General features: G+C 52.3%; 1 protein-coding gene and 1 long non-coding RNA gene across 2 annotated transcripts in view; one reads left to right on the top strand and one right to left on the bottom strand.

Moving 5' to 3' along the window:
* Positions 1-27,621, top strand: part of wit (wishful thinking) — a 145,950-nt gene that overhangs the window by 70,836 nt on the left and 47,493 nt on the right. The window lies entirely within an intron of this gene.
* LOC139059370 (uncharacterized) lies at positions 198-26,200 on the bottom strand. The gene is made up of 2 exons (XR_011514112.1): positions 25,860-26,200; positions 198-455 (listed from the first exon to the last, which is right to left on the bottom strand). It is a non-coding gene; the product is annotated as an uncharacterized lncRNA (long non-coding RNA).

Here is a 27,621-nt window from a genome sequence, read left to right as displayed (position 1 = left end):
TTGGGATCTCGCAAAAGTGCTCACTCGTGAACGAGAGACACGCGTTGATACCGATACGCGACGGCAACTCGTAGGCGAGGCCGGTGATCGATTGTAATTTTAGTCGTTCAGTATAACGACGGGGACAAGCGACGGGTTAAATCAAGAGATTACGTATACTACGCAAGATACAAGAAGGAGGGCGGAAAGACAGAGCGCAGGCTATACCGACTTTTATTTCAAGAAACGACAGGAAGCCATCAATATAAAGGCAAACTTATCACGTGCACCGCACGGAAGTAAGTACGAAAACCGTTACAATCATTCTGCCACCACTGGGACACAAAAGTGCGCTTCCTGTTTTGCTGTCGTTTCTTGCAATAGCCGTTGTCCAATGGCGGGGGCTGATACCATCTCGACGGGGTGAGGTGGGTCTTCACAGCAAGAATCAGGCAACGACGACGAAGCCGGGCATCCTGATGATAAAAAAAAAAGTGGAAAAGAATGTATTCACTTCATTGATACATGGTTGTGACTCATCTCCGAGCCTCGAGCGGATCTGACGGGGACAGAACGGCCTTCACGCCTACAAAATGCGCGGAACAAGAAAGCACGACCACTCCACTGCAGGCCCGCCTGGCCGTGGCCTTGAGCCGCGTCGCAGGTTAGCCGACTCGGCAGCAGCTTTAAGCACCATCAATAATAACAATAAAAGGGCGTTTCTAGCGTTTCTTGGTAGAATGAGCTCTGTCCCATCTTTCTGTCCGTGGGAACTACCTGCGGCTTCATCACCTCTCTGAAAAGGGGGCATCGGAGCCTCTCAGGACCATCAATAAAGTTCCTTGTCTGTCGTTCTGTCGTAGAATTTTATTTTAAAATCACCCAGCGTCCGTTTGCCGAGTCGGAATGAGTGGTTTGTCTCTCCATTATCGCTTTGAGGGTGCGCGCGCCTGCCTGCAACTGTACGCTTACGTTTGGCCTTGTGTCTGAGAGAGAAAAAGGTTAGTGCAGCTCGCAGCGGCTTTGTCGCAACTAAACGCCGGAAACACGGGCCTTTAGAAACCTGCAAAGTTGCATAAACTCTTAACCTTGAAACGAGGCCGCTTACAAGCACGCCGTGTTTCTCCTTTCAAACGTCGCTGCAAACTCGGGTTACGGCCACTCGGAAGACGACGACTCCACAAGGACCGCACGGTGATCGTTTACGTTCACCCAGTGCACATTTGGACTCCCTCGACGACTTGGCGGAAGCCGCTGCTGCGTTCAGAGCCTGATGATCGAGCCCACCGCGGACGCCCTGCGAGCGATGATAGAGCGTCGCTCGCTCTTGTGGTGTCTGCTTGCGTTTCTTCTCTGTCGCGCGCTCACCTTGACGCTCGCCGACGCCAGGCGACAGTGCCCGTCCTGTCCTTTTGTCGGCTCCACTGTGTCATTTCCTTATCGTTGCGAAGATTTTGGACCGCGCTGAGACAGGCGGGAGGCAATGAGGCGTGCTTCGGAAGAGATGACGTTGACAAGTCGGTAGAGCTAGGCGCGCCCAATATACAGCAAGCGGCGTGTGGGCTCGAGCGCAGCAGCCTCCGCAAGTCCAACCGATTTTTCCGGTATCTGGACGAAGCGATGGCGCGCTAGAACCAGTTTTAGCCGATAAAGCGATCGCTGATAAGCGGACGCTGGAAGCCACGAGCAGTGAGTGAGCTTAATCCATCTACGCGCGTTATACGAGAACAGAAGAATAATAAAGGCTTTTGTAGACGGGTGTGCGATAGCTTGCCGTGCTTGGAACTGGATAGGGCTATATTTGTATGCAGTACCCGTTTGTTTGTTTTTGTCTTCCTCCAAACAGCTTGTATTCGGGGTTCACTGGCTCACTAAAAGCTGGAGAAGAAGGTCGATGGCCTTGTCTGGCGGCGCGTGCGAAAGGCGGCTCCAGGCGTTTCATCTCCGTCCACCGTGCGAGCAGGTTACGCTGTTTAACGTCGGCGCTCTTAACTAGAAAGCCATTCTCTCGACGCGATAGCCTCGGACGGTTCTCGACGCTCTTATCGCGCGTATCGACAAGCGAGAAACGGTGCGATTAACTGCGCTCTGTTTCGTAACGACATTGCGCCGGAGTGTGAGCAACCGCTCGTGTCGGCCAATCAAGAGAGCGATCGTACTACGAACGCGCGCGGGTTCCTAGCGTCGTCTGCTCAGCCTGGCTCAGATGTGGACGCCATATTTATGGTGTCTCGTAATTTACGCTCTATACGGTGCAACGTCGTTCTGGAACAGAGTGTAGAACGAAGGTTGCCACTTTGTTGCGGCTTCTCGCTGCGTCATGAGCCCCAGTGTGTGTCTCGTGGACTCGGAAAATAATCGAAGATGAAAAGATCGCGCAGTTTAGGCGATTCTCGTCTGAGCAGATCGAGTAGTGCGACACATGCATGTCGAACCGTCTTATTCCGAAGTTTATTCTTGTACCGATCCAATACTAGCTACTGGCTAATGTTCCACACAGCAGTCCGCGTAATGTGTAAATAAAATAAACAATAAAAGACATTTTGAATTCTGAGAGAATTAAGTTTTCTGAAGACATGTTCCGTGAAAGTGACACACGCTCTGTCAGCTGCCACATTGCGTGATGTACAACACAGGATGATATTGACATGTGAGTGATTATGAATGTACAGGTATATGTATGCTGCGCGCCTTTTTCGATAATTTAGATACAAGTCAGCGCTGTGTGTATCTGTTCATGACCGTCTCGTAATCCTGCTCAATGTCACTAATCCATTACCAACAAACTCTTTTGTAATGATGTCTTCGCACGCGCTCACGTATAAAAGAATGCGAGGAAGTAGGGCTATGAAGGGAATTCTCTCTCTCTCTCTCTCTCTCTCTCTCTCTCTCTCTCTCTCTCTCTGTGTGTGTGTGTGTGTGTGTGTGTGTGTGTGTGTGTGTGTGTGTGTGTGTGTGTGTGTGTGTGTGTGTGTGTGTGTGTGTGTGTGTGTGTGTGTGTGTGTGTGTGTGTGTGTGTGTGTGTGTGTGTGTGTGTGTGTGTGTGTGTGTGTGTGTGTGTGTGTGTGTGTGTGTGTGTGTGTGTGTGTGTGTGTGTGTGTGTGTGTGTGTGTGTGTGTGTGTGTGTGTGTGTGTGTGTGTGTGTGTGTGTGTGTGTGTGTGTGTGTGTGTGTGTGTGTGTGTGTGTGTGTGTGTGTGTGTGTGTGTGTGTGTGTGTGTGTGTGTGTGTGTGTGTGTGTGTGTGTGTGTGTGTGTGTGTGTGTGTGTGTGTGTGTGTGTGTGTGTGTGTGTGTGTGTGTGTGTGTGTGTGTGTGTGTGTGTGTGTGTGTGTGTGTGTGTGTGTGTGTGTGTGTGTGTGTGCGCGTGCGCGCGTGCGCGCGTGCGCGCGTGCGTGCGTGCGTGCGTGTGCGCGTGTGCGTGTGCGCGTGTGCGTGTGCGCGTGTGTGTGTGCGCGTGTGTGTGTGCGCGTGTGTGTGTGCGCGTGTGTGTGCGCGCGCTTAGAGGTAGAGACAAAAAAAGGGGGGTACAAAGGCAGAGGGGTGCAGATGTTTGCCATCCTGCACTGGGCGACGGGCAAGCTGGAAGCGAGGTAAGGAGATAGAGAGAGCAGGCACAAGATCACAGCACACAATCGCAATTGTCAAAAATTGATGCTGAACAAGTTAGTGCTGGTTTAATTCCCATAGGAATTGTAACGTTATGAACATTATGCTGGAAGTAAGGCTTCACAATTAGTGTAGTCAATTTTTGATGCCGACGGGCAAATTAACGTTTAAAAAAAGATGTGACATTGTCTTCGTCGCCTTCTGCTGCAATGCCCTATGAACTCGGTATTCTAGAATAGTTCTGACAATGCGTCTGTCATGAAAGCGAGCTAGCGCAGTCGTGAGCGATCATCTCTGTCCGATGACAGTCACGGAGAACATATTTGAGGGTCTCCTTGCAGCCACAGTCGTTTACACGCAGCACTGTCGGTCATGGTAATTTACGGAATAACTATAGACTTCGCAAAGGATATGCTCCCAGTCACAACCGACAAAGCAGGGTTGCCTCGCGTCGGCGGAGTCCAGGAGGGATGCGAAGAATGTAGGTCGTTCAGTCGGTTACTTTAAGTACTGCGCGTGTTCCACACGGAGAACGTGATGGCTGTATACAGCAGCTGCATTTGACATGTATATTCGCTCACCTCCCGGAAGGTAGGTCACAGGAACTAATTAATCTATACCAGCCGAGCACGGCTCAAACACAAGCGATTATCAACCCGGCGAAATCTTACTCACTCGAGCAGTGCACTTCGCCGGTGTTCCTCAAGAGTACGAAGGAGAAAATAAAAATGGCTGTGGCTTAGCTGAGGTTAAGCCCAGGATGCGAAGCATACTAGCCTTTATTTTAGTTGTTGAACCACTGTTTAGCCTGGTGAACTGCTGTTGCTTGACTATATTTGGTTCGGCTAGACGAAGAAACAACTCATGCAGGCGAGCGCACGAGCTGAGACCCGGCTATGTAGCTACGCGGCCGCAAGCGAGCGCACGAGTTGAGCCTCCGCTTTTGCAGCTGTTATGACGTCATATGGCAGCTACGCGGCCGCGCGCGGCGCAGCAAGGAAGAGCGTGGTTGTGCGGCTAGTATGCTTCGCATAAAAAGTGTACTGAAGGTCTTCAGCGTCGCATAAATTACTATACTCGCGGACAACTTTCTGTGGCAATGAAGGAAAGCTACGGGCGCGTGGCTGCTGCACATGCGTTAAGGCGCCAAGTAGTCCGCCAGCGTCTGACAGTGCTTCTGGTTGTTTGGAATAGACGCCGAATCGACGCAGCTTCACGTGCGACAGTTTCGCGTTTGCCCAGACGCGGAACGGAAAAGCCGCAAAATAAGTGAACTTTTACATTCAGTCGTGTGTTTTGTCTCATTTAACGGTTGCTAATAAGGTGTTCACGTTTTCTCTTCCCCAGCTTAAACTAACGTGGATGAATACACGGGACTCTTTTCAGAAGCGCCCTCACTTGTGTATAGAGATCGCTGTCGAGCAACGCTGGACGCGTAACAAGTTCTAGATAAGGAGGGTTCTGCGCTCTTCGGTGCCCGCTGATGGTCCGAGGAACGACGGGCCTGCACAATGTACCTTCGAGGAGCGGCCACCCCGTGGATAGGAATGAGATGAAGGGAAATCGCTAAAAGACGCCGCGATGTGCTTTGAACGATCGCGATCGAACCGTGAAACATTGCCTTTCCTCTAGATGGCAAGGATACGAGGGGTAGAAAAGAAACACTGATTGAGCATCCCCGCTGCTTTAGTGAATGTATATATAGTGCTAGTGCTGCTGCTTGCTGCACCGCTGTGGATAACGAAACGAGTTTGCGCACGTGCGCGCGAGCGTGCGTACGTTGTTTTTGTGTCTTGTGTACCCACGTTCTTGTCTGTATTAAATCCGTTTACTTCGTACGAGGTAGGTGGCGGCAATTGCAAGTCTCTGCGATATATAAAGCGGCCTATACAAGATTCTATAGACGGTCTGCGGATTGCTTCAGTTCATGCTTATTGGCCTCGAGCTCCACCACTGGAAAAGCTGGCGCCACCGTCGGCGTGACGTGCTAGGAGGGATCACGTGGACATAGCGGCCGCGTCGGCTGCTTCGGGCGCGCCGAAGCGAGCTGAAAACGAGTTTAAATTCCCTCGTACGCTGCGGTCCTCATTTAGTGGCGAAATTTTCCCCCTTCAAGTGTCTCCTTTACAACGCTTGCAAGCACTACAATAGGTAGTGGCTGCCTTTGAAGGCGCGCGACATGGTAGGCTACTGCTCGGTGCCGCAGGGCCGGACGCACGTAACGGAGGCCGGTGTCAGCCTTATTCGCACGTAGCCGCAGGACAAGCTGGGTGAAGCTTGGCTCGCGAAACATAAAACCGGTAAACAGTCATCGGCTACAACTCGGGTATGCAGCAAGCCAAGACGCGAGGAAGATTTCTGCTACGGCGCCCGGTCCGCGACGTTCTGAAAACGCGCACTGAGACGCTCGCGCGAGTCCACTGCCCGACTAATATCATGGCGGTTTAGTCTATGAACTTGTGATATTATAGATACCGGCAAGTTCAGTGGATTCGAAAGGCAGCGGTAAGAAGCACATTTAAAGAAAGCATGGCATATGGTCATGTTTGTGTTATGAATTAATGCACTGGATTACAAAAAAGGAGCATCGGGAAATTGCGCGCTGAGAACGCCGATAAACATACAGTGCGACGCAACTCGAGAAATAGTATTGAAAGCTCAAAGAATTTAGAAGAAAAAAAAGATTGAATCGTCGCGACGGCACATCACAGTCCCGTAGGCGTCAAGTCTCTACAATGAAATTATTTTTGAACAGCTTTGATAGCGCCCACGCAACAATGGTTGCTTGTATACTGTCAAATGCTCATATTCTGCGGCCTTAAGCTCATGGCACGGTGCGAAAACGCGCGCGCGGAGAAAGCGAAACAGTGCGCGGACAAGCATACAGACGCGCAGTCGGTCGCGGCGAATATGCGCGATGGCTGCATTGAGGCTTCATTCTATTCAATCACCTATATATGCAATCACCTATATAAATGTTCTTCGTTTCAATAAAAATTTAGTTGAGAGTTAGCGCTCGTCTTGTCTGCTGCTTTCTGTGTCCGTGTTTCACTTCGCGCTAGAAGCCAAAATCATGTTCATTCTATTACGCTCCATTTAGTTATACAAACACTATAAGAACATATTTCACATAGTTTGCTCTCAGCGTTTACCTACCTTTCACGCAAGAAGCCGGTTCGGGAGACTCCATCGCGGCGACCGCGCGCAGTGGCGTTCACTGTACGTATTCGGTAAAGAGATCACGGCTGTAAACGATTGTGTGCTTTCAGTTTGCCAAAGATTATTATTTAGACAGTAAGAAACTTCTTTCGTTTCGGAAGTACTCACAGAAATGTCCGGGAGAGCTCGCACGTGGTGTTTTCAGTGAGCGCTGACAGCAAAACCTATGAGGAGCGCGCCACGTGATCCCTCATACTACGCCAGCGAGGCGCTTCCGATAGAGGGCGACTCCGTAACTCCTCGCCGCCAATATAGGCGTTGTTGGCGAGTGCAGGTGCATTTTACGCGAAACTGGCGCCATGCTGGAGATCATCTGCAACATCCATAGCGCTGGGCAGGAGATAGCCGGATATAAGCCGACCGTATTTCAGTGCAGTTTTTTTTTTTTTTTCGCTGTGACCTTGGCGTTCCTATTTCGCAGCCTTGACTACGTCGCATGTAATCAACCCGCATATATTCACACCGTCTTGCGGGCAATCTATAACCTGACTTGCTTCTTGCTGGTCTTCAAATCTCTTCCCTCTGAAACGTTTCTGCGATGTCCACTTTTGCTGCTGCATTCTCTCTCTCTCTCGCTCTCTCTGACTTCGTTCAGAGAAGACGATGTGCCAACTTCGGTGGCAAAACAGCGCAACGCTGCAATCGTTCACGTAGCTCGGTATACTGTGTTGCCTCTTTTTTTGGGACCCGCCGAGGTACCTTAGTGGATTTGCATGCTATTGCTAAGCTCATGCAAGGTCACGAGTTGGCGAAACCGACCGCGGCGGCCGCATACCAAAGAGGGCGAAATGGAACAAACAAACAAACAAATAAACACAAAAAAAAACGGTCGTTTACATTTACGTTATAGAACATTTGGTGTTCAAATTGATCCGTATAGTCCGTCACTACGGCGTGCCTCATAACGAGATCGTGGTTTTGGCACTTAAAACCCCATAATTTAATTTCTTTCCTTCTTTCCCTCGGTTTTGTGCAGAACATTGTAGTTTTGTGAAGCCCGGTCCATATACAGGGCTCTCCAGTACCGACTGACTCTTGCAGCTTTACCGGCAGACACCGTTACTGCATACAGTAAGTGTTCCACTGTATTGGCATAACCAGAAAGTAGAGGGTGGCGTCACGCCTTGACTGACGTCTGCATTTTAATGACGTCGCTCGGTGATTCCGTGCTGTGAGAAGTCGTTTGAGAAACGCCCCTTTCACTCTTCCGAGAAGACGCCTGCACAATAAACAGACACAGACGCCTTAATTGCAGTCCAGAAATTCGCCGTGTAACAAGTATTTCATGTACCGACTATACTTAAAAGAAAGGATGGTGGTAGCGTTGCCTCTCGCTTTTTCTTTTCTTTCTTTTTTATGGGGGTTGGGGGAGGCGATCGCCGAGTGCATGAGCGCTCAAAGAAGCAGGAGTTCACTCACTACCACGGACAAGACGGTATAATTGCAACTCGTAGGCACGCATATACGCGTTGACGCACACGCAAACACGCAAATTCACACTCTCCCGTCTCCTCTGACTCTTTCTCACTATCACCCACTTTTCCTCTCATCAGCCTGTAATCTCTGTCCCGAACCTCGCGCTTCTGCTCTCCACCTCCTTTCTCATTGCCCGACGGATCCTCACCCGCGGAGCCTCGAGCATGGGAGGACTGGGAGACCCTGCTGCGCTCTGGAGACGCGGTCGTGCAGACCATGGCTACTGATCGGGCTGCCAGCGTTATGGAGCGAAGCAACATAAACGCTTGAGTGCAGCGGGGTCGTGCGGGGGCCCGGGAGCCTGCGTGCCCCAAACTCCTCAGTCTTACAATAAAGTTTTTATGATGATCATGATGTCGGCAAGGCCAGATTTTAAACCGACCCTTGAAGGCCTGCGGGCCAACCTGGAGAGGACAAAGGAGCCTTGGCCACACGCGACGCGTCATGCGCTGCCGCCCACAAACACCGAGGACCAATTCGTAGGCGCGAACCGCTGCGCAAGCATAATGCAGCTGCGTGTGCAGAGCACAGTCTGAATGCACGTGGGGACAATGCACGCGGAACATAACAGAAGCGGCGGCACGCTGTTTGTCAAGGGAAATCTGCATGAAGCTCGCTGTGCGCCGTGGCTGAAGAGGACGCGTTGCTGCGAGCCAATTGCGCACGCCGCTCGTTGTGATGTGTGCGTGCGTGTGTGCGTGCGTGTGTGCGTGTGCGTGTGTTGAAAGGCCTGTGATAGTAGTCTTTCTCTTCTCGTGGTCATTTACCGTCCCACCCTATAGGTGCCAAGCTATAGCGCAGTATAGTGCTCTGAAATCTGTACTCCCATACATCGCATTCAGAGATACACACCTTAGCTTGGGCGTATAGCATATACGTCGTGAAAGACCGCAACCCACTTGGGAAATCCCGCTTCGGAATGCAAAAGCGTGAAAGGAATGGGGGCAGTAAGAATGACCACGTCTTTAACGGTGTGTTGCGATGTGCAAAGAATTTCCTTGCGCGAACAGATTGCGTCCGCGGTGCGCATTCCGTTTGCTGTGCTCACGATTCTGAAATGTTTTACTTCCAAAGCTTATGTGAACACTCGTGCTATGGCGTGTCGCATATAGTGGAAGGACCCGGTCTAACTTTGGCCATTCTGAGGCCCTGCAGCGTGTGGTCTCGAGGCACGGGTGTTTTTTGTATTACGCCCTCATCGGTGTACGGCCGGGCACAGAACCCTGCAGCCACCGTTTTGCTTAGGAACAGAGCGCCGTATAGTACCGTCTCGGCAATTGTGTTGCGCTTGTCCGCTACGCCTTGGTCACGAAGCGCTTTATGGGACCGGTCGAGTACAATCTTATCGATACCTTCATCAGTATAGGAAAAGTTCAGACTTCCGCGAAGCCCGCAATGCGTTGCGGGTCGCTGTTCTGGTAAATCCATCGAAGGGCCGCCCGAGTAAGCACTGTTCGTGCGGGACTCCCCTTGCACTGGCCACGCGCGTGGCGCTTCGCAGCCGGCTTTGCTGCAGCGCAAGATGTGCGTGCGTGATTATACCCGCCCTGCCGGCTGCGTAGCCACGCGCGAATCTTGCGCCACCACGCTTCTGTAGCCACGCTTCGCATCAATTGCGCGCGGTGCCACCTATAGTTTGTACGTACGTGTACGTGCACTGTCTTTGCCGAACGCACCTCTCTCCCCCGCGCTTCCTTTTAGGCTTGTGCGCTTCTCCGCCCGACCACTTCCCCGCTTTGCTTATCAGCTTGTGCTCCCCCTGGGCGCCAGGCTGGTGCAACAAATCACCGCGCCCCGGAATCGAGTGTCTACTTTTTTTTTTTTTTGTCTGCAGACCCACGACGAGCGCTGCGCTGTATGCATGCAACCTTGCATGCACTGCGGGTCTGCGGGCAATGTGCAATACCATACACCGATGCACTGTGCATGGTTTCCATGCGTCCAGCAGGAGGAGGAGCGCGCGCTCGCTTCCCTTACCTCTCTCGCTTAAAGGACGCCTCGCAGGCACGTACGCACACGGGCGCGCTCGTGCGAGACCAGCAGTTCGTGTAACGATTCCCATATGTCAGGAGATTACGCCGAACGAGGGCGTCCATAATGCGGATGCGGGGGCAACCCCCGAGGAGCTGCGAAGGCACCGTCCGCTATACGCAAGCGCTGCACACCTGCGAAGGAACAGACAGACAGACAGACAGACAAAGAACTTTATTAATGGTCCTGAGGAACCGGCGTTAGGGTACCCCCCTTTTCAGGGAGTCCCCGTAGCCGTCGCGGGCCGCACCCACGTCGGGGTCGGAAGATCGTGGTCCTCCGCCCTGTCGCAGGCCCTCTGGACAGCCCGTAGTTGCTCTGAGAGGTCGCCGCTCTTAAGGGCTGCCTCCCAGTCGGTTAGAGTGGTTAGCGATGAGCTGCGTAACGCAGGGCATTGCCAGAGCATATGGGACAAGGAGCAGTACGCCTCCCCACAGTCTGGACAGTGGGGTTCTACGTTAGGCGCGAAGTGACTGAATCTGCCCCTGGAGGGAAATGACCCCGTCTGAAGCATGCGAAACGCCGACGATTGTGGTCTATTAAGTTTAGGGTGTGGTAGCGGAAAGGCCCGCCGAGCAAGTTGATAATGTGTCGACTTCGTGGAAGGTGAGAAGCGAATCCCTATACAGCCCTAAGTCGCCGCCCGTGAGTCCACCTGAACCGCCGCGGTGTGTAAGACCTCGCGCACAGTCATGGGCCAACTCATTGGCGTTAACAAGCTCAGAGTGTACATTGATTCCCATATGAGCCGGGAACCATTTGATGCTATGAAAACCAGCAGCCCCCTCGCTGCCGAGGATGGCCGCCGCCTCCTTTGAGATCGAGCCGGAGGCGAAAGCTCGGGCTGCCGATCTGGAGTCTGTAAAGATATTGGAACGTAGAGGGTCCTTCAGTGCTATAGCTATAGCAACTTGCTCGGCTACTGTTGAAGAAACCTTCCGCACGGATGCTGAATTAATGAGAGTGCCATTACAGTCAACCGAAACTACGGCATAGTGATCAGAGCACTCGTACTGGGCGGCATCAACGAAACATGCCAGATTCGGAGTGGCAGCAGCCGCTTTTAACAGGGAACGAGCCCTGGCTACCCGGCGCCCTACATTGTATTGAGGGTGGACGTTACGTGGCATGGGATCTACCTTGAACGTATCTCGGACCATGGGTGATAGGGTCACGTTGCGCTCCGTGATTTCCTGGTGACCGCATCCAACGGATTCGAGGATGCGTCTCCCCGCTCGCGATGATGATAGTCGAATTATTTGAGCCACTCGTTGGGCCTCGATCACCTCTGATAGGGTGTTGTGCATGCCTAGTTGCATGAGACGCGCGGTGCTGGTAGTGAGTGGTAAACCCAGCACGCGCTTGATGCTTTTGCGCATGAGGGCGTCGATTTTGGCCTCATCCCCTTTAGACCAGCGCAACGCGGAGGCTACATAGTTAACGTGGCTCATCAGAAACGCGTGGTAGAGTCTGAGTAGATTGCTCTCGCTTAAACCCCCTCTGCGGTTCGAGACCCTGAGGATAAGCCGAAGCATATTCTCCGTCTTCGAAGTAATGCGGGCTATAGTCTGTGAGTTGCCCCCGCGAGATTCCAGCAAGAGTCCGAGGACCCTGATGGTATCCACTCTGTGAATTTGTTGTCCGTCCTTCGTATAGAGGGCTATGGGAATTTGATCTAAGGGTGTGGAGCACCTAACCCCCCGTCGGGTGGGCCTATACAATAGAAGTTCGGACTTGGTTGGTGACAGACTCAGGCCCGTGTCTAGTAGGAAGTGTTCTGTGATGTCGAGCGCCTCTTGGAGCGCACTCTCAACTGCAGCGTCAGACCCTCCCAAGCACCACACGGTAATATCATCCGCGTAGAGGGCGTGACCTGTTCCTCTTACTGTGGCCAGTCTGTCCGAGAGGCCCTTCATGGCGATGTTAAACAGTAGGGGAGAGATGACCGCCCCTTGCGGGGTGCCTCTCGCTCCCAATGTAAATTCCTTCGATTTGATTTGCCCTATTTTGACAGTGGCCTTGCGATCCCTGAAGAAGGAGCTAACGTACGCATGGAATCGTGGCCCCAGGCCCAGATCTGAGATGGCGTCTAGTACGAACCGGTGCGAGATGTTATCAAAAGCCTTGGACAAGTCTAGAGCAAGGATGCCCCGAGTGTCTCTAGTGTCGACATCAATGATTTGCCTCTTTATAAGTAACATGACGTCCTGTGTGGAGAGTGCCGGCCGAAAGCCGACCATGTTGTGAGGGAATAACTCATTATTTTCTATATGCCTAGATATACGGTTGTGAATGACATGTTCGGCCACCTTACCCACGCAGGACGTGAGCGAGATGGGCCGCATGTTCTCCGGCCCAAGAGGTTTGCCTGGTTTCGGGATGAGCACCACTGAGGCTGTCTTCCAGGAGTCGGGGACTAGGCCCGTTTCCCAAATTTTATTGACCTCCCCGGTGAGCAGCGCAACTGATTGTTCGTCCAAGTTTCGGAGGAGCTTATTGGAGATGCCATCCGGGCCCGGCGCAGAGCGACCGTTGAGCGTTTGCAGCACCTCCCAGATTTCGGATTCCGTGAAGGGTGCGTCGAGCTCCCCCACCGCTCCCCCCCGATAACAAGGATAATCCCCGTCACCGGAGTGGCCCAGCGGAAGATACTTTTCGGCCAACTCTTGCAAGAGGACGTGTTCAAAAACGCCCGCCGCCTTTTGATTATGAACTATGCGATCGATGGCTAGTCTCTGATTGCTTTTGGTTTGCGAGTCGTCGAGTAAGTGTTTGAGCAGGTTCCATTTGCCCCCCGTTCTCATCTGCCCATCAACCGAGGAGCACACTTCATTCCATTGTTGTTTGGACAGTTCGATGGAATGAGTTTCAATTGTACGATTGAGCTCCGCAATTTTCTTACGAAGCCGGCGGTGGAGTCTGTGCGTTCTCCAGCGGTGCAGGATGGAGTTTTTGGCTTCTAGGAGGTGTGCAAGGCGCGCGTCCATACGATCTACCTTTAGGTCGGTCTTAACCACCTTGGTCGCAGCTTGTACGTCCTTCTGTAGTCTTGTGAACAGACTATCGAGATTATCGTAGTCGGTCTGGTCCGCCTTCCGTATTTTCCGGAAGGCATCCCAATCCGTCACTTTAAATTCCCTGGTAGGGGCTGTGCTAATCGTTAGGGTAATCTCCAGAATGAAGTGGTCGCTGCCCAGGTTCTCTTGCAAATTTTGCCATCCTGCTCCGGGGGCGTTCTTGACGAACGCCAAGTCCGGAGTGGTGTCTCGGACTACCGACGTGCCGGTTCGCGTCGGGTATTGAGCATCCGTAATCAATTCCAGTGAGCAGTCAGCAACTGCCTGGACAAGGAGATTGCCCTTGGTGGATTGGCGGGGGTATCCCCAGGCATTGTGGGGGGCATTGAAGTCACCCGCTATCACTATGGGGGCTCCCTTGCTCAGGGCCACCGCCTTTGTCATGATCGTGGCGAATGACTGCCGTTGATCCGACGGCGAGCTGTATATGTTTAAAAGAAAGACACTGCTCTTAAGCCAATTGTTAGGGATAATTTCGACCATAATGATTTCCGCCCTAGTTCTGCCAATTTGTAATTTGTGTACTTGAAAGGAGCACTTCCGTGCGACCAAGGTTGCTAAACCCCGCTTTCCTTCCTCCCGTATCGATACAACCCGGTATCCCGGGAAGGTGGGCGCGTCATCGAGAGTTTCTTGTAAAAGAATTACGTGCGGTTTGACCGCCTGTGCCGAAACGAATTGCTGCAGCGGAGCTTTGCGCCGTTGGAAACTGGCACAGTTCCACTGCCACACAACCAACTTATTGGGATTGACCGCCATGGTGATTGCCTTGGATTGGCCATTCCACCGTCTTGTTGACGGGGACGGCGCTTGCGGGTAAAGGTGCCCGACGGGGCTCCCTCGAAGGCTGTCTAGCCGTAGCTAACGCGGCCTGTGCACTTTCCAGGGACGCCATCCTTTTAAGGAGGACAGTCACGCTTTCAGCGAGCTGCTGAATAGCCCGCTGCATGCTTTCTAAGTCCTTGTTATTGGACTCGGTCTCCATAGAGTCAGCGTCCCCCTCTGGGGGCGCGGCCCTACGTTTACCCGAGCGCGCCTGTGGCTCCCCTGAGGGGGGCACCGGTTGCTTCTCGACTTGCGAGGGGTACGACTTACGGAAAGACTCAAAGTCGGCCCTCATCTGCTGCATTTCTGCTTTGAGTCGAGCGTTCTCTTGCATGAGTTGAGCGACTCTGGGATCAACCTTATGCTCCGGCAATGCTACCTGCGTTACCTTTGAAGCCGGCGTCGTCTGCTTCGACTTGACACGATCGGCCCAGGTTGGCGTTTCCTGGATCCGAACCCGGGAGTTAGAGCGCCCTCGGGAACGAGAGCGCCCTCTGGAGAGGCTGCGTTGTCGAACAGAGGGCGTGACGGAGCGCTCCCTCCTGGGGGCTCCCGCCGCGCTGGAGCCACGTGGCCTGTTCTCCTTGGCCAGCTGTTGCTGCTGGTGCTTGTTGGCGCGCTTACGGCGCCGTCGGCGTCTGCGTACGACGTATGGGACTTGAAAGCGCTGCTTACACGTTTTGTCCGCCGTGAGATGCGGGCCTCCGCAAAGGGCGCACTTCGGCGAACACTGGTGGTCATCGGGTGGTGAGCTTAGTCCGCAGCCCCGGCAATCCTCATTGGTGGGGTTGGGGCAGACGTCCGCGCGATGTCCCAAGCCGCCACACGCGTAGCACACCTCGGTTTGGCGTTTGTAGAGCGTGCAGCGCAGAAGGCTGACGCCGCACATGACATAGTTAGGCACTTTCATGCCGTCGAAGAGGACAACCACTGTGGTGGTGTTCTTAATTCGTTTGACTTCCAGAGCCTTCGGGTTACGATGGTTGACAATCATGCGCTGGAGTTGGGCCTCGCTGATGTCTGCGTCGACCCCTCGTATGACCCCTTTGCAGGTGTTGTCTGGGGCCGCTATGTATGCGGCTACTTTGTAGAGTCCTTCGCTTATGCGGATTTGCTGGATTCCTGCATAAGCGGCGGCGTTCTTCTTCTCCGGGGTGGATACGACGAGAACGTTTTGAGTGAAATTAGGGCAGATTACGTCGCCCTCAGTTTCTGTGGGGGCTAGTGCAGCCGCCATGGCCAAGGCTTGAGCCAGCTTGATTTGGCTTATCTTCTTGACGTCAAGCCCGCCCCTTGGGCGGACAATAATTCGTATGTGCTCCCTAGGTAGTCTGGGGAGCCTCGACGAGGCTGCGAGACGTTGCAACACGCCTTGCGGGGCAGCCGTGCGGCAGCCACCCTTCGAGCCCATGTGAGCTCTCTTGCTCGTTGAAACTGGTGTTTCTTGCAGGGCTTTCTTGTGCTTGCCCAACGCTGTCGTCCAGCCTGGGCTGTTGGCTTCTTCGGGGGAGATTGCCTCTCCTAACACCATTTCTACTTCGGGCATAATGCCCCTCTTCGTCGCGTTAGGCCTAAGCCTACCCGCGCCTAGCGTCGCCGCGGCGTGGTCTACACAAAAAGTTCCACGGCTTCCGCGCAAAGGCCACTCACCAAAGGAAGTCCTCAGAAGAAACCGTGTCGAATGGCGTGCATTTCCGTGGTAGGTGACAAAAAAAGCAGACCGAAAATATTTACGAAAGCGGGAGCCGATCTTTCCACGTCCGCACTAGTCGGCGCCTTCTTCTTCCCTGCGAAGGAAGCCGGCATGCTCTGTCTGTCGCCATAAAGTACACCACTGCTGCTGCTGTTCGATCACGCGCGCGCGAAGCTGGAAAAAAAAAGCGCGAGCTCTATTCTCTCGCTGCATGCGGTATATATTGATGTGATAGACAACTGGAAAGTTCGTTGTGAGAGCTAGGATCCGCTTTGCGACCCTGCAACAAGCCACGTTGGCACACGCACGCACGACACACACACACGACACACGCACACGAACGCACGACACACGCACACACACACACACACGACACACACGCACGCACACACGACACACACGAACGCACGACACACACACACACACGACACACACGCACGCACGCGCTTTTACATTTCATAAAAGCATGCTTCTTCTCGAGCCTCTGCGTCGTTCATTTCTTTTTCTTGGACATTTCCACGGAAGCGGTCGACGTTACAGCTCCACGTCAGATCGCTCAAAGTCTAGCGAAGCACGCGCACATAGAATGCTCCTGCTGCAAAGTGCATATCTTGGTGCGCCATACGTAACCGGAGCGCGGTTCCAAATCGTAAATCTAAACACGTCCTCCCGAGATCTCGCGTAATCCAAGCACCGTGTTGTGCTTGAGGGCGCACCAATGTCGTGTTAACATGTTTGCGCGACTATACCGCGCCTCCTGCTTTCTCGCAGTGCAGTTCACCAGAAAGCGCACTGAACGCATTCTTGTGTTCACGGCAACTACGTATTTGCCTACAAAGTCCGCTGCCAATTTAGAAAAAAAAAAATACTATGGGGGTTTTTCGTGCCGAAACCACGATCTGATTATGAGGCACGCCGTTTAGACCACCTGGCGTTCTTTAACGTGCACCTGGCACAATTTTCACCGTGGAAACGGTACTCGATTGCGTTCAGTGGTGTCGTAACACAAAGGTGACATGTAGCTCGTTGTCTAGCGATGACACGAGCACATGCATCGTGCACGGCGAAATAGATTCTGCGGCGTATACGCCACGCCGAAGATGTGCCATAATGTGCGCTCCACTTTTAATAATTTAATTTTAATTTTAACCGACGCAGTCGCGAAACAAGTGAATAACACCCTTGCCACTCGTCGCTCGCAGTTCCCATACAAAGGAAGGGGGGGTGGGAGGGAGTAGGAAAAGGGTGTCGTGAGGAAGCAAGGAAACGCTACTACTAGACTCGACAGCGGTTGCGGGGAAACGGGACAAATTTAAGGTACGGTATATACGGTACGCTTCCACGGTTTCTTAAAAAAAAAAAAGAAAGAGCGCCATACAATTTTGTCAAGCAGACAACTTACGCAGGACGTGCAGAAGCAGAGCCGCATTAATTAAAGCGCGCCGCAGGGTCTGGTCGACGTTACGGAAATGGTCGCGCGTCAAAGCAACACTCCTGTGCCCGCCGCGGCTATGTCGTTGCTCGAGGTTGCGGATCTGATTTCGGCCGCGGCAGCCGCATTTTGATGGGGGCGTAAAAAAAAACAGTAAAGAAAGAAAAAATGCTCATGCACTTAGATTAAGGGATACATTAAAGAACACCATGGTGTCAAATTTAACCTGGAGTCTGTCAGATGCACTGCCACGATGCGATTTGCCATGTGAGGCAGTGACAATGATCAAACCCCTCAGAGGTTATGAAATATCGTGCATAACGATGCTTTAAGCAAACACCTCTCCCTAGGTATTCTGTGTACCACGCAGACAAACAGGAGTGGTGCACGCGCAAGGTAACGCGTTTTAACGTCAACTCACCACTCTCGTGTTGGACAGAACTTTGAAGAAATTAAACATTCGCCGTCAACACCACCGCTAATTATCGTCAGTCAAAGCAAACAGCGCAGAAAGCTACATCGACTTCCCCAGTGCGTGGAATCTGCATGCATATATATATATATATATATATATATATATATATATATATATATATATATATATATATATATATATATATATATATAAGCATGTGCACACTCGTTTTGCTGTTGGAAGCTGTGTATTAGGCGGTGTCGCCATGCGTTTATCAGTGCTGTTCTTTCAAGCATACTCGGGCCGAATCTTGGGGGGGAAATTCTCGCGGTTGCTGAAGGAATGCAGCCTCTCCTCGTGTGATTTAGTATACATTGTAGAAAACGATATCGAAATTGATTTTCCTCTCTGAAGATGACGCAATCGCAGCGGGGCTTCGTGCTTTGTCCTCCATTACGGACGGAACGGCATCCGTCACTGATATCACGTCTCCGTTGACAGCCGCGAAACGCGCTGCACCCTCGAAGTGGGTACCTGCCCGCCACATTCCGCGCAAAACCGGATCTCGAGTGCTGCGAGGGCGCAATGGAGCTAGCACTCGCCGACAGCATCGCCATTTCTCGTGCGTCAGTTGGTGCTGCTGACTGGTTCATTGTACCACATATGGTTAGCCTCTTCGTGCGTCCCGCGCGCGTATGTGTAGCCATCCGAAAAGGCGGACTGCTGTCCACTCTCTCGATATTGTAATGGTTAGAGAATACGCCTATCAACAGCGTATAGCGTGGCCTAAACGCTGGAATTTTCGCTATACGTGTGCAGTCCATGGCGGGGAACGTGGATGAAGCCACCGAAGATGTAGCAGGGTCTCAGTAGCTTTGGGACATTTCAGACTCGCGTAATAACAGTGGCAGCTATTGTGAAAAAGAGTGCGGAGAGTTCTCTCCCAACATCAAAAAGCAAGAAGGTGCGATACCAGGCTACTTGACAGCCCATGTTGATTGCACAGCACATCTGCAGACAAAGGGACGGAAATGAACGATGTTCCAACTGAACTTTATGAAGAATTACTTTCTTACCTAGAATGCATAGTAAGTAAGGCGCCATCATACGTTGTTGCTTCTCAAATATTTCGGATGTATTTTAGTTTTGGCATCATGCAACGGCAGTTTAGGTTGCGGTCACGTGTGCTAGGGTGTTTGTGTGCTCGCAATAACGACGTTCAGTTGGAAGTCAGCGCTTGTCTCCGTCGTTTCTTTCCGTTCTTTGTCCGCAGTTGCGCTGTGCAAATCGTCAGGCGCAACATTGACGTTGAAAGCCCCTCGTGTTTCGTGGCACTGCATGAGCGCTTCCGGGCGCTCGCTCCTCCGGTTGCTGTCATGCGTCGTCTTAGCAAAGACAAAACGTCGTCGCTGGAGAACGAAGAGACGGCGGGAGAGACGCGCTTTTGGAGAACGAATGCGTGTCAGAATGACCACGAGTGTACTCCCCTGTACGACGCCCATGTAGCGTGGTGCCCTTCTCGTTGCGCGTGGTCTCCATTAAAAGACGATGTGTCACCCTTGGCCAGGCCGGCGTGTTGAGGCCCGAGAAGGGAGACTCCCATTAGAAAGCGATTAGTAAGAAGCCTTCCGCCGCGGCAGAAGAGTGGGGAGGAGGGAGCTGCGGAAGTGGATGGTCCGCCGCCGTTTGCAGCCACCCGCCTTTCCACTTGTTCGCTACTTGTCTGTTGAGCGTGTACCGTTCCATTGACTGCGCACGCTTCTCGGGTGCAGACACGGGGAAGAACACGAAGAGGCCTGCATGTAACATGTGCGTGCCTCCTGAAACCATCGTCTCTGTGTGGCGGATCCGCTGCCTGTCTTTGGACCTATAGAACTGGTACCGTCCGGGCTTCCCGCGTGAAGTGTTTGTTGTGATCACTGCTGTCGTTGCAAGCTTAGCGCCTCCGCGAGTTCTCGTCCCTCGCTCGACGACGGCAACCGGCGGCATGGTGCGACGCCTCTTAGACGGGTCAGTTTCCCCCCGCGTATTCGTGAGGCCGACGAGAGAGAGAGAGAGAGAGAGAGAGAGAGAGAGAGAGAGAGAGAGAGAGCTAACTGGATATATATCCGTGAGCAGACTTGAGCTTTCGATAGCCAAAAACTCTACGGGTCAACCAAAGCGACGAAAACACGTTATAGTATACGTCCGCATTCAGAATATGATTTCCCTATTATTTGCTTATAACACTGTTGACAATGACAGTGGGAGGCAAGTAATTGAAGTCTACACGCTGCTGTTACAGATTTAACCAAACTCTGTCGCGGTGGTGCGACGTCACATATATCTCCACCTTCATTAAAGCCTTGAAAGTGATAACTTCTGCGGTTGCAATCCACGATCTGATTGTTAGGCACGCCGTAGTGAGGATGAACACCAGATAGTGAACATCTCTGGTTCTTTAACGTGCACCGAAATCTAAGTGCACGACCGTATTTGCATTTCGCCCCCGTCGAAATATAGCCGCCGCGGCCGGGATCGAACCTGCGACCTTGATCTGAGCTGCGCATGCGCCGTAGCCACTATAATATAGTGCGGCGGGTCTTGAAAGTGTTAAAAATTGAGTAAAGGGAGTCACTAATTGAGACTGGTCACCTGTTTCAGCAGTTGACTCATCTAGTACTGTGCCGACTCTTCGACCGAACAAAGGTTGCTCATTAGCGGGGGAAACGAACGGCATAGTTCCCGTCTCGCAGCTTCACGAGACAGTGCTCAGCAGCGGAGCGTCGTCGCCGATTAACCAAACCAGCGTGTTGGGGGCAGATAACGTGTAACATCTTTTCATGATTGCTGCATACTTGTACAGCCCGCTTTACGTAATCGTGACAAATTCGCAACGGGTTGCCTTGGCAGTTCGAAAGTTGGTCGGGCCGATCGGAAACGTTCCAAGTTGGCTTCAAGGTGTGGGTCAATTGATTCGTTCGACCCGACTGAAGAAATGCATGTAAATGCGGCATAGCGCAGGTCTCAGTCTGGATTATGACTCGCCCTGCTCGAACGGTGTTCATACAGACGAAGAGTATGATATAGGCTAGTAAGCTTGAGGACATGTCCTCTTAACTGAGATTTGGGACATTAAGAAAGGGTTTTCGTGGAAGTTTCTCACACCGCGACCAATGCTTCAACATACGCGCTCGACTGACGCGAGGACTTTCGAAGAGCAGAGGCTGGAGTTATGGTTCACCGACGGCGTCACGTGGGGACAGAGTGGGCGTCAGAAAACAGCGCAAAGTAGGCGACGCGCACAGAGGAAGAAAGGAAGGGCGAGGCTTATTGTCTGACATACGGCATGGAAAGAAAAAGGGGCGAAGAGAAAATAACTAGGCTTCGCTAAGGCGGAGGTAGCGTGACTTCGCCCACACAGGCACAACAGCGACCCTTAGTGCCAGCCAGCTCTATCACACGGTTGGCCAACGTGCCCTTTTGTCGCAATCTTCTGTAGGGTTCTTAAGGACCACTATCCAGCAACCTCTCACCGTTCTGGCACGCTAAAAGCATGCCGGAAGGCGATGGGCGCGTGAATTAGAGTTGCAAGCATATACGAGTTTCTCTCTTTCTCTCCAGGGCTGCTGCCGCTTCTCAAACGGAAACGGCGAAAGAATGGATCTCGAGATTTCCGCGCACTTCGCACGGCCCGACATGTGTATTGCTCGCGCGTGCCTTCCCTCCCGTTCCTTCGCGCGCCAGCACGAGAGGACTACGTGAGGCGAGGTCCGTGCGCAGGCGCGATGCGCGGGTGACAACAGCAGAGCAGCAGCAGCAGCTGCCATAGCCGTCGGGCTCTGCTGCACGGGGCAGTCCCAGACGGTGCTTCGTCGTCGGGGACGCTCGGCGCTTATCTAATCGCACGCGCCAGGGCTTTTTCCCCCTGACGCAAAACTCTGCGTGCCGCAGGCGGAAGAGAAGGACGCGAATTGGAGGCGCGACCGCGCGACCGTCTGGAACAGAGTCGCATGGGCGGCGAGTACGTGAGGAGAGAGAGAAGTGGTTCTTGAAGGGGTAAGGAAAGGTTGACGCTGTTTTCTGCAGCTCTTGCGGGAGCACGGCTCAGCGTCAACGGGGGTGGGGGGGGGGGGGGGATAGTGGGAGCAAAGGAGATAGGAGAGTAGGTCGACGGCAAAGCCAGCGTTTTCCCTCCCCCTCTTGAACCGCCGTATCATCGACGTATTTCGCCAGGAGCTGTCATCGCCCGTTATGCGCAAAAGCGGAGGGAGGGGGACTTTGCATAAATGCATGCGATAAGCAGCGGCTGTGTCGCTCGTGAACGCAATCGAGCGCACGCTTTCGAAAGAAAACGTCGCCAGTTCTTTTTTTTCTGCTGAGGAGACAGAGGCAAGGGAAGGGCACGAGCGAGTCGCCCTGTGCGAGCAGTGCAAGTCGGTCGGTGTCTGCTCGCGACAGAGAGAGGCTGCAAGGCGCTGCAGCCAAACGGTGCATGTGGCGCCAGCATAGCCTGGCTGCTCGAGCGCTATTCAGTAAAATCCGATTGTGAAGTCCAACAGGGAAGTGACGACAAGCGCCCTGAATCAAGCAGTTTTCTCGATCGATCACTATTACTTCAAATGCGCGATGATCGGCTAAGACAGGGTAAAATATTTTTATTATTGTTATTACTGTATTTCTTAAAATTTCTTGATGTGGTAAAACGTGTGCCACAACAGGAGTGACACGCCATGCGTCGGTCAGCAGAACGCCAGAGCCGCCGAGCCACCTGGGCATTCGTTTGGGAGGGGGCTGTTGCATGATACCTGCAGTACAAGTTTCGAGAAGCGCTGCGCGTATAGCGGTTGTTTTTGCGCTTGCCCCCCTTCCCCCCCCCCCCCTACCCACTGCCGAGTTTGGGCGAACTGGCGACACAGGCTAGTGAGGCGGAAGAGCGCAACTCTGCAGCAGCAGCGGGCTGCTTGAGCGCACATGCATAAACTGTCGGCGGGGCCTCAGTGGGGGGCTTAGCTCAAAGCGGGTTCGCGGAATCATCCTTCATACACGCCAAGCGGAGGACGCGCTCTTCCTTCGCTCGGAAGGCGCGTGACGCTGACCTTCGCTCATGCCACGCATCTCTAAAGCGGGGGACAAACAGGAAGAAAAAGAAATCACCCGTTCTTCACCCCTGCCTGTTCCGCGTACATCCCCGATAAATAATTATGTACGAAAGGCATGAACAGACGCGCATCCCATCTCTTATTACCCTCGGTGCCGTGCGAACGCCTTTTCTTAGCTTTTCGTTTTCAGGGTACGTGAGAAGGGAAAACAAGGAGAGGAAGAAGGGTAATGCGTTTCAGCCTAAATGTGGACGGAGAAACAAAAGGGGGCATACATGTGTTGCTTGACAGCACAGTCCACTGTTGAAAGAAAGAAAAAAAAAGTTAGCTCGAGGCTTGCCACTGCGCTATACTCATGCTGTTGATAACGTCCTCTCCCTTCCCTACCAAGCGCTTCACTTGGCGGGGTGACCTCAAGATTTATAAGGCCACTGGCGGTGTCTCGAAAGGGAGGTCGGTGAATCGGCCCCTGCATGCGCGCTTCATGCTGCCGGCGGTGTCCGCTTTGGTCTTTTGCACTGCGCAGCACGATCCGAAGAGCCCGAGTTGCTGCGCAGGTTCTACGTGATCAATTCCACTCTTGTCAGCCCAGTCGCGATAATGCAGGTTTACTATTATTCTTTTTTTCAGGGTATGTCCAATCGTCGAACTTCTTGCCTTGGTGGAAATATACTGTGTGCTCCAGTGAAGAAGGAGAAGAAAGAAAATGGCTACTCCTTCCTTATCTGAGCCTTCGGTTTATACCCTATTCTATACCCTTCGCTTGCAGGCTGCAGCGTAGGTGAAACGGCTTCGCTCTTTGTGCCTCTAGGCGTTTTGAACGTCGCTGTATTCATTTCCTCGTTTATTTCGTTTTGTTGTGTGTGCATGTTCTTCGCGCTGATGATAACGTGGCACTGCGAGCAGTGTATAGCGACGCCTGTCGCGAAACCGGAAAGCCTGGCGCCGAGCCGTCCAAATACTTTCCTGCGCGCCGCACGCCAGGCGTTTGAACGAGGACGGATGACCAGGTTTATTCTGACATCTACATTCTTTATTTTCTTTTTTCCTCGGGGACTCCGCAATGAACCAGAGAAAGATGGCTTTATAAAGCGCAAACGTTGCAGTGCACAAACGCGCATAGCAGGAAGCATTGATTCCGAACGCCGTATCGAGCGAACCCCTGTATTTTTTTATCGTTATTTTTAACTTTCTTTTTTTCTTTTTCCCCTTCGATCGCGCACGGGTACCTATTATAACCTTCGCAGCCCGAAGAGAAAGTCTGTTGTTAAAAAAAAGTCAGTTTCGCCCGAAGTGAGAAAGAGCGACTGAGATCGTTTGCGCATTTCCGGGCAGCTGGGGGTGTGGCTCTTGCGCTTATCTCTAAGTTTGACTTCATGAAGCAGGGGACTTGTGCAAAGACTGCGCACACTAATGGCTCTATGGTCACTGTGCATGTATACGTATGGCTTCTGCGATGCGGGCTGATAGTTCATGCGGGCACTCCTCCCGCATTTATCGATACGCCTATAGCAGTTTCTCAAAGTGCCATACATCACGCGCTTTCACCAGGCGATGCGAGTGGCCCCGTACAACTCTTAGAATACACTAATTACTCGGGATGAGTAAATTGTTTATCGTGCACGAGACGTGCATGCAAATGCAGCACGGTATTGCACAATGTTGCTTCGTCAGCGCGTGGGGCGCGAATTACGAGGCGGGTAGACGGGAACAGCCCACCTGTGACGTACAGGGATGGAATTGATCAGTGGCTGACGGGTAGAAGAATGGATCGCGAAAATAACTCTAGCATAGTATAGCCCATGTTCACCAGCGGTGGTTGCTCTCCAGGGGGCGCTGTAGTATATATACTGTACCGTAGTGTTACTGTATATGGCTCCCTTCCAGTATACCGCTGTCAACATGTGTTGAACGCGTTATATGTTACGACAGGCTCCGACGACTCTTGCCACAACCATTTAGCGAGTCGACAGCTCGTAACAACCATAGATTCAAAGAAAAGCAAAACGCAGGTAGCAAGAGTTAGTGCAGCCGGAATGCGATTCTGTGAGGGCGAATCATATTTTCTTTAGCCAAATTACGGCTGTAAGTGCGAAGTCAACATATCCATTCCCAGCGGTGGACATTTCGTGGACCGGCCACGGCGAACGAGCAACGAAGTGCGATTCGTTTTCTATGGAGCAAGGGACGAACGCCCACCGAAATGCGTAGAGAAATACAGCCCACGTACGGGGAAAGGTGTCTCGCTTTGAGAAGTGTGAGGTGGTCATGATGTGATTTCTCAAAAGGCTGTGAAGACTTACTTGCATGGCAGTGAGCGTTCGGGGAGGCCGCGTGCGTCGCTGATTGACGACAGGGGAATCTCAAATTTAATGCCGCAATGGAACAAATGTCCGAACCGGTGTGGGCACTATGTGGAAAAATGGTGTAATGTACGTAGAATAGCACGCATATTTGTAATTACCTACATGTACCTTATCTTTGCTAATAAAAAATTGGAAACGAAGAGCCTTTTAGAGCTTTCCGGAAACGAAGGCTCCAAAAATGTCGCTGTGGTGCAGGTTTCCTGCTTCTGCGTTCGCAGCTCGTGCCATTCGTTGCTGGCGTAAATGCCCAACGTGCGCTGCGATTGAATTTCGAATGCCCATTTTATAAGATTCGCGGCTGCCCTATATACCATAGGAAAACTGGTCAACACCGGGTCGTTGCAAGCTCTCCGACAGCAAAAACAACCCTGGTGCGTAAGCTGCTGAGACGGAAACGTATCGGATACCTCGATACTGCGAAGGAGTCGTAAGGAACCGCTTTGAATTCGAGTTCAAGCGCCTTTCCCGTCTATCTCGGGACAGAGCTCGAGGGTTCGACGACGAGCTCGCCGTCGATGCCGATTAACGGCTCTGTCAGTGTGCCATTCGGCAGCACGGTCATAACTATTGTGCGTCGTCTGTCGCTTCGTCGCGGCACACGCCATCAACACTGACACTCTCAGCGGTGCAGAACGTTCAGGAACTGGGCCAGAACCTTACCTGAGCTTTTTGAAGCGAACGGCGCCGTGCAAGGGTTGCCGTGTGCTTGCACCGCTGAAATCAACGTTGAAATGCAGCGCTGCCTAAACTATTCGTTCACGAAGTGCAGGTCACGGTGGTGCAGGCGAATCGAACAGACACATAGGCGGTTTGCATGGTCTACATCGTCGCCGCCATCTTGGGGTACTAGCATGCCGAGAAGCTGCGTAAACGAGAAACGCGACAGGCGCGTCCCTCGGCGAGCGAGAAATCGATAAGCGATAATCCGATGAAAGACGGTCACGACCAAAAAGCGAAACAACGCACGCGTGATACAATACGGTTCACAAACGTCATCGTGACCGCCATGTTCGCTGTAGCACGATGAGAAACATTTCTGGTTAACGTCCCTGCCTTCTCTCTTTCCTTCTCTCTTCCTCCAAGCGTCACGTGAAAGCTACAGTGGTGGTTGCGCGCCAAAACGTTGGCAGCTCTCCGTTCGCAAGACGCGGACTGGCGCAATTTCTCGCGCATCCCAGAATGCTTACGGTGTTGAGCGGCTGACGCGAGCGACGTTACAGTGTATGCAGATTTCCCACTCTTTCTTATGTGTTTCCTTTCGGAAATCCACGCCTTCTTCCGTCTGATATAAGGCGAGTTTCGCGTGCACGAGGCAGTAAAACGGACCGAGAAAATTCTGTTACCCAACCCTAACGTTGCGTGCGAGCGGCCAGTATACAAAGGCACTGTCACAGTGAATGAAACGCTAAACAACAGAAAGCGATAGAGAAAGAAAAAGAAAGCAGTGGGGGGAGGGGGGAGGGGGAGGTGCAGTGAAAAACAACTCTCAACAGAGAGCGCCATAAGTCGGTTAAGTGTTGCGCAAGCTGTTTCCACGGGCGTGGCATCTCTCCTCTGAACACGCAAGTATAGAGAGGTGCACATATATCGCTCGCATTGATTGCGTTATAAACAAGGCGCGTTCGGAGTATTAGGCGGGGCAACACGGGGCCGAACAAATGGGCGCTCAGTGATGTACACGTTCCTTATCTGTGTACCGCGAAGTTCGGGGCTACTTGCAGGCCGTTTTCCGTCGAGTCTCTGTGAAGGCTACTCGCGTAGGCATTCTTCTAACGTTCAGAACAAACGGGCAAACTAAGTAAGCAGCATTGTCTTCGTATCTGCGTTTGCGAGGAAAAAAAAAAAAAAAGATAGCGAATAGCCTTCGTTTCTTTTTTTCTTTTTTTTTTCAGTCCTAGGGTGGGTTTGTATGGTCCTCATAAAAATGCCGCGACCGCATTTCCGAAGTCCACAGACTTTGAACGTAAATACAGAATCCCGGTCACGCAACCTGGATGGCGACGTTTGTATACGTTAGCGGCGAAGTTGATAATCGTTGCCATCGCAGCGCTTGCTTCATTTTAAGGGGCAAGGGGAAGATAGAAGAAATATTTGCATGAGCTTTGTTAATACCAAAAAAAGTTGCGCGACTATAATCAACGTTCTTGTGAACCACGCAGTTCGAGACTGCGCGAGGACGAGTCATACTCTCGTAGTGTCTTTAATAATAATATAATAATATTTGGGGTTTTACGTGCCAAAACCACTTTCTGCTTATGAGGCACGCCGTAGTGGAGGACTCCGGAAATTTAGACCACCTGGGGTTCTTTAACGTGCACCTAAATCGAAGCACACGGGTGTTTTCGCATTTCGCCCCCATCGAAATGCGGCCGCCGTGGCCGGGATTCGATCCCGCGACCTCGTGCTCAGCAGCCCAATAACT

The sequence above is a fragment of the Dermacentor albipictus genome, chromosome 4, assembly GCF_038994185.2.
Source record: "Dermacentor albipictus isolate Rhodes 1998 colony chromosome 4, USDA_Dalb.pri_finalv2, whole genome shotgun sequence".
Classification (NCBI taxonomy): domain Eukaryota; kingdom Metazoa; phylum Arthropoda; class Arachnida; order Ixodida; family Ixodidae; genus Dermacentor; species Dermacentor albipictus.
Note: the sequence above shows the minus strand (reverse complement) of the source record. Positions and strands in the feature narration are given on the sequence as shown.